The 6000-nt window shown below is 45.8% G+C and overlaps 1 protein-coding gene across 11 annotated transcripts in view; it reads right to left on the reverse strand.

The window, feature by feature from the left end:
- Positions 1-5609, reverse strand: part of TNRC6C (trinucleotide repeat containing adaptor 6C) — a 100006-nt gene extending 94397 nt beyond the window's left edge. For 4 of the 11 annotated variants that reach the window (XM_083874408.1, XM_083874415.1, XM_083874413.1 and 1 more), the window contains exon 1: positions 4537-5609. The gene's annotated coding sequence lies outside the window, so the exon portion shown is untranslated. The remainder of the gene's footprint in view (positions 1-4536) is intronic. The other 7 variants (XM_083874404.1, XM_083874414.1, XM_083874412.1 and 4 more) reach the window with 3 other exon arrangements.
- Positions 5610-6000: the final 391 nt, after the last annotated feature.

Below are 6000 nucleotides of genomic sequence, written 5' to 3' on the forward strand. Positions count from 1 at the left end.
ATTGGGAGGAAGAGAGACATGCTACTCTTCAAAAAAAAAAAAAAAAAAAAAAAGACAAAAGAATCAGATGCATATTTTAGAGCAGTGCTGCATTTTTCCACCATCTTTGACACAACCTCAAAGAGCACAGTGACTGATCTGTGCAAGAACAGGCAGTTTGTTTATCATCAAACTCGGACATTTATATCTTGGGTGGGAGATTTTAAAACATATTAGTGACAAGGCAGGAAGGTGCACAAATGAAGTTTCAGAAAACACAGTTGTAACTGTATTTGGGAATCCACAGTGAAGTTAACCATGATTAAGTAATGATAAAATAACCCTAAGTACATCTACTTCTGGCATTTAAGACTTACAACTAAGCCATGCTTTTTCAGTTGACAATTTTCCTAACTAGCACAGATTCCTAAAGGGAGATCAAATAATACTTTGATTCCTCTGCTTTCATACATTAAGAATAACCATCTTTCATTTTACCAACAGCATTTGCCAGTGAAGAGACGGCGCAGAGCACATAGATCATTTAGTAATGCAATTTACTGTCACTTCTAGATCATCTCCCCATTCAATAAAGTATACTTCTCTTCTAAACACTATTTGCTCTGGCTGATATCTTCATAATACAGCTGAAAACCTCAAGCCATTATCACTAGAAGGCATCAGCTGATCCTAAATTGGCTAGACTGCAGCGTCACAGGCATTTAAGAGGTTTCCTTATCATTCATCTTTAATACTGAGGGATCGACACACTCCTACCTGCAGCTTCTAGGCCAAGGGAAAACCTCCTAATGGTATTACCATTATCTTGTAATCTGAATTTTGAACAATTAAAACAATAGCACTTTTGTGTTGCAGGTCTCTACTGTAACCAAAGATAAAACATTTTTCATCAGTTGTCATGTTCAAAGTCTTATATAAAGCACTGATTTTTTTTTTAAAAAAGCAGAAATATGCACTCTGCATTGAAGCTGCTGAACCTTCAAAGAGAAGCAGCACTGTAACAAGGCACTTAAATTCAAGTCATCAAGAGAGACCATTTAGTTTAGTCAGGAAAGGTTTGGTCATTTTATTTTAAATCTTCAGTTCTTTTAGTCAATACGATCTGGCGATTCTTTCCAAATGAAAGCCTCTTTTTACTGAAGCAGGGAATGGCTCCACCCCTGACCTCCTCCTTCAGCTTGTTTTGGAAAGGGGCCAGATGACAGCATTTGGAAAAGCGCATGTTTATCTCGGCGAGGCCAGCTGCTAAGTTAACATATTACCCGTTCCCACATCCCCCGCTCTTGGTTAAGTCCCCACAGCTAAAACTGAAAGTAAACGCTGCCATTGGGCTTTTAGTAAATGTAAGAGGAAAGAGAAAAGGAGGCACCACGGCACGGAGCATCTGAACGGGCTACAGAAGTGTGGGTCATTTGGAGTGAACAGCAGGCAGTAACTCTGTCAATAAAATCCCTGGCCTTTCTCAATGAAGTGAATCAAAAACTGAAAAATAAGCGGGTTTATTTCTAGACTAATTTCAAGCTATGCTTTCTATAAAACTGCCACTCAGCAACAGTTTGCTCCACTACACAAGGAGATTATAAGCCCCTGCTTGACAAAACCTTTTGCTTTATCCTGTTTTATTGTTAGTCCATACTTGGCAAGGTATGGAACATGGGAGCTTTGAGAACTTCAACAAAGAATCTTCAGATTAAAAGTAGTCTTATGCCCAATTATGTTTTTCTCAAAATTTAATCTCATAATTTTTAAAGTCTTAAAAAACTTTCAAGTAAAAAGAGTACAAAATTACCCTAACTCCCTCAAACATCAGTGAAAGATCTCAAAAGCAGAGTGTGTTATCTCATTAGAAAAGACAAATCCTGGAAAAGAAACCAGAAATTTCAGCAGAGATGGGGGTTTTCATTGATCCCAGCAAGGTCCAGCAGGCTTTGCAGTGGGCAAACTCATCCACTCACAGGTGATCGCAGACAGATTTTGGAGGAAGCCAAGTTGCCGTGGCTGAGGGTGAACCTCCAAGTCCCCAAACTGTTTTTAGCCCTCGGGCAGTGTCCCAGACCAAAATCCACTCTGCTGTGGCCAGCGGGGAAATGGCACAGCCCAAGGCTGCCCACAAGGACATTCCCAGGCGCTGGGACTGACGCCCTGCGCCGCTGACAGCTCCAAAATAATCCATGTGCTGGAGAGCTGATGTACAGCACACAAACCACCCATGTGGAACACAACAGTTCACAGTCTGATGGATACCCAGACTCGCATCTGTCAATATGGGAATCCACACATAGAACATTAATATGTCCTAAATATATCCTGCTGCAATCCAGAGGAGCTCTCAATAAAAAGATTTGTCTGTCTTGTTTCTTTCATTGCTACAAACAAAACCTTTAGACAAAAGTACCAAATATTGGCTAAAACAGAGCCCCTCCTAATCCCCATCCCTCTCGCCCCGGAGCAAGCCCTGGCTGCAGCACTTTTCCCTGTGGCAGCACCTGTTCTCCGGGGGCTGGACTGTAATGAACCTCCCTCATCTCAGGAAGCCAGGCAGAGCACTGCCAGTCAGAAATGATCCCTTCCCCTTTGAAGATAAGGAGAAAGCCACACAAGGCATTATTACACTATTGATGGTGCCTTAAGCACTGATTTTTCCTAAAAAAAGTTCAAATCGATCTGATTTACTACAGCTTTTTTTCCACAGACTTGAGGTTAGGTTATGCACCAGCTGGGCTTCTGCAATCTCACCCCAAAAGCACCACAGCGCTGCCCAGGGCACACCGAGCTCAGAGAGGCTGGAGCAGATTCCTCACTGGGGTACCCAGGACTGACACTGATGCTTTCACGCTCTGGAAAGAATTCCAGAAGCCAGAGCAAGGACGCCAGCGCATGCGAGGGCTGCTCCTCTCAGCACACCATTTTGAGCTCACAAATAACACACAGGAGCAGCCGGCCAGACATCCCAGGGATTCCTGAACCCGGGGAACCGCGGCTCTGGGAAACTCTGATGCGTTAAGCACAGGTTGCACCCACTGCAAGTCACCTTCTATTGGAAAACACCAGGGGAAGCAGTGAGAACCTGTGCGTACCTTCACACCACCTTCTCCAAATTATTATTAATAAAATAAAAAAAAAGTAATATCCGAGAGGAAACTCCATTTAAATTCTCAGTCGTCGGGAAATAAAAAAAAAAAAAAACAAAACCCTAAAAAACCCACCCACCGCAGGGAAGGAGGGCAGGATTTGGAAGGCATGCCTCGCTCTCCCAGCGCCTCCAGCAGCAGTGCAGATGTTCTCCTGCTCCTCCGCTCTGGCATTGTCTGTCCTCAGGTCCACAGCACCACCGACACCCACCTGATTTAAAGCTCTGCACCACCGGCCAGCCCAGTAACAGCGGGATTTATTGGAATTTTAATTACCTTAACCGGCCTAATGTCCACAGCAAATTTCTGTACATAAATTAGCATAATTCGCCAGATAAATACATATGCAAACGAGAGGGAAAAATATGCAACAGACACGGGTATGACGTCCCAAAGATTATTTCTAAATTTAAACTGGCTGTTAGAATAATTGAATAAATCTCTTCTCGCAGATACACTCGAGTTGTAGCAGAAAATAAACTAGCCACAAAGACCTGCAGTATTATTTTTAATGGGAAAAGAGGGGGGAAAACCCAATTGAGTTCAATAAATCCCATAATTGAACCTTCAACTAATTACATATTAAGAAGATTAACCTTTGACACAAACTTGTGATACAAACAAAGAAGCGTCGAACAATTAATAAACTTCCAGTGTTTCAAGATTTCTCAGGTTAACAACTGAGCCCTCCCCATTTTCCTCCCCTTCTGCGGCGCAGTTAAAGGAATAAACTCTGTTTAATATTCTCTCTCCCCCTGGACACTCCAGGTTTAGACCAAGATCTCTCTGTGAATACTCAGGAGAAAATTACTGCGGATCCCCACAACCTCATACCAAGGGGGGGAAAGAGGAGAAATACCCCAAATGTAGATATTTTAACATTTAAGAGAAAGCAGCCATGAAGGACAAAGCTGGAGCTCGTGTGCTCGCCCACAGGGCAGCACTGCTGGCCATGCCCACAATTTTTCCAGCCCTGGGATAAATTCCAAGCCGCTCTGCGATAATTTTCACACGTGTAAGTTCTAAAGCAGGAGCATACGGTCGTGCCTTGCAGCAGAAGCTGCCTTCATGTCATGTCTGAGCGGCACAACACGCTCACAAATGGCACTTTCTGCTCGCTCTGCGCGGCCAAACAGCCATTCCGGACAGAGAAAAAATACGGAATTAATTCTACCATTAAAAAAGTAATGCGGAGGTTGTTCACGTTTTTAAGAAATCGTATTAAAAAAAATGGATTTTGAAATGTTTTGGGGTGTTTCCGGTTTCGCTGAGACTAACAAACAGTTTAAAAATTATAATAATCTCGTTCAGACTTATGAAAAAGGAGGAATGCACTGGCTTTGCAGGTCTCTTCCCCTGTTAACTTCTCCCGTGCCTGCACTAAGAAGCTCTTACCCCTTCTTACCTTTTAGTCTTTTCTTTATGGGGCTCTTTGGCAGCTTTCGATTCAGTCTTGCTGTAAGGAAACAAGTGACTATTTTGTCTATCGTGTAGGGGTCTCTCTGACGTGTTCCTTTCTTATTTTTATTCTTTTTTCTTTTTTTTTTTTTTTTTTAATTTTTTGTAAATGTACCCGTAATTTCACGAATATGAATACGAAAAAAATCTCACACGGCCAAAAAAATTAAGTTTTTTTGTTGTTGTTTTCGTCGTTTGTTTACCCCCCTCAGGGAAAAAAAAAAAAAAAAAAAGTCTGCCACACAGGAGATGAAAAAAAACCCAACAGATCAACAGGAAAACACTATCCAAGTAGAAAAGCAAAGAGCTTCAGTGTTATCCAGCCCAGAGAAGTGCAGCAAAAGCAGGTCCAATTCCAAAACAAGCTTCTGATTTCCAGTGAAGCAAAAAAAAAAAAAAAAAAAAAAAAAGAAGAAAAAAAAAAATAACCAAGACCAAGAAACCAAGACAAAATACACGTTCAAGTCCCCAGCTAAATTTTTGCACGAGTGTGTCTTAAATACAAGTTTGTTTTTATGTGTTGCAGCAAAACCCACGAAAAGCCAGGATTTGGAGTTGATCGGGATGAGTTCTCGTGTGTGTGTCTTGATGGGTTCTCAGTCCACATGGAGGAGCATCTGAGGGTTTTTCAAAAAAGTGCAAATCAAAAAAAAAAAAAAAGAGAACCTGGGATCCAGAAAAGAGTTTTAAGATGGATGCCCCCTTCAAAATAAAAGGAGGAGGGGGGGAAAAACAAACTAAAAGAGCACGGCGGAGGCACGGGGGATGCGGTCTCACATGGGGCTGCGGGCAGGAGGAGGATCCCGCCGGGAGCTCCGGGGGGGCGGAGGATCCAGCGCTGTCTCTGCCAGGGGAGGAGGGTCCGCGGCTCCGCAGGGACCCCGCGGGCGATCCGGGCCGGGAGGAGGATCCAGCAGCCGCTCCCGCAGGAAGGAGCGAGCGCGGGGAGGGGATCCGGGGAGGAGGATCCAGCAAAGTCTTTTCACGGAGGGAGGAGGGAGCGGGGAAACCCGACAGTCTGTGTGTGCCTGGCTCGCAGCGGGATCCGCGGGCGGGCGGGGCGGGGGGATCCCGCGGCTCTCTCCGTGTCCTCCGCAGGGATCCGGCACGGACCCGGCCGGGCGGCGGGAGGAGCCGGGGCCCGGGGCTCGGCGGGGAGCGGGGCAGCCGAGGCGGCGGCGTGTCCCCGGGGAGCCGCAGCAGCGCCTCGGGAAGGCTCGGTCGGTCCGCCGGGGTGCTGAGGGGGAGGGGGGGGACGCAGCGCCTCTCGCCGTCTCTCCCGCTCGCTTCTCGCCTCGTCCGCTCGCAGGGCAGGCGGTGCCGGGCTCAGTGCCGCCGGGCCGGTCCCCCGCTCCTCCGCGCCGCCGCCGCTGCCGCCGGTGCCGCCCTGGGGAGCAGAGGAGCCGCTGCC

Source organism: Zosterops lateralis (genome assembly GCF_965231275.1).
Source record: "Zosterops lateralis genome assembly, chromosome: 18".
Lineage (NCBI taxonomy): Eukaryota > Metazoa > Chordata > Aves > Passeriformes > Zosteropidae > Zosterops > Zosterops lateralis.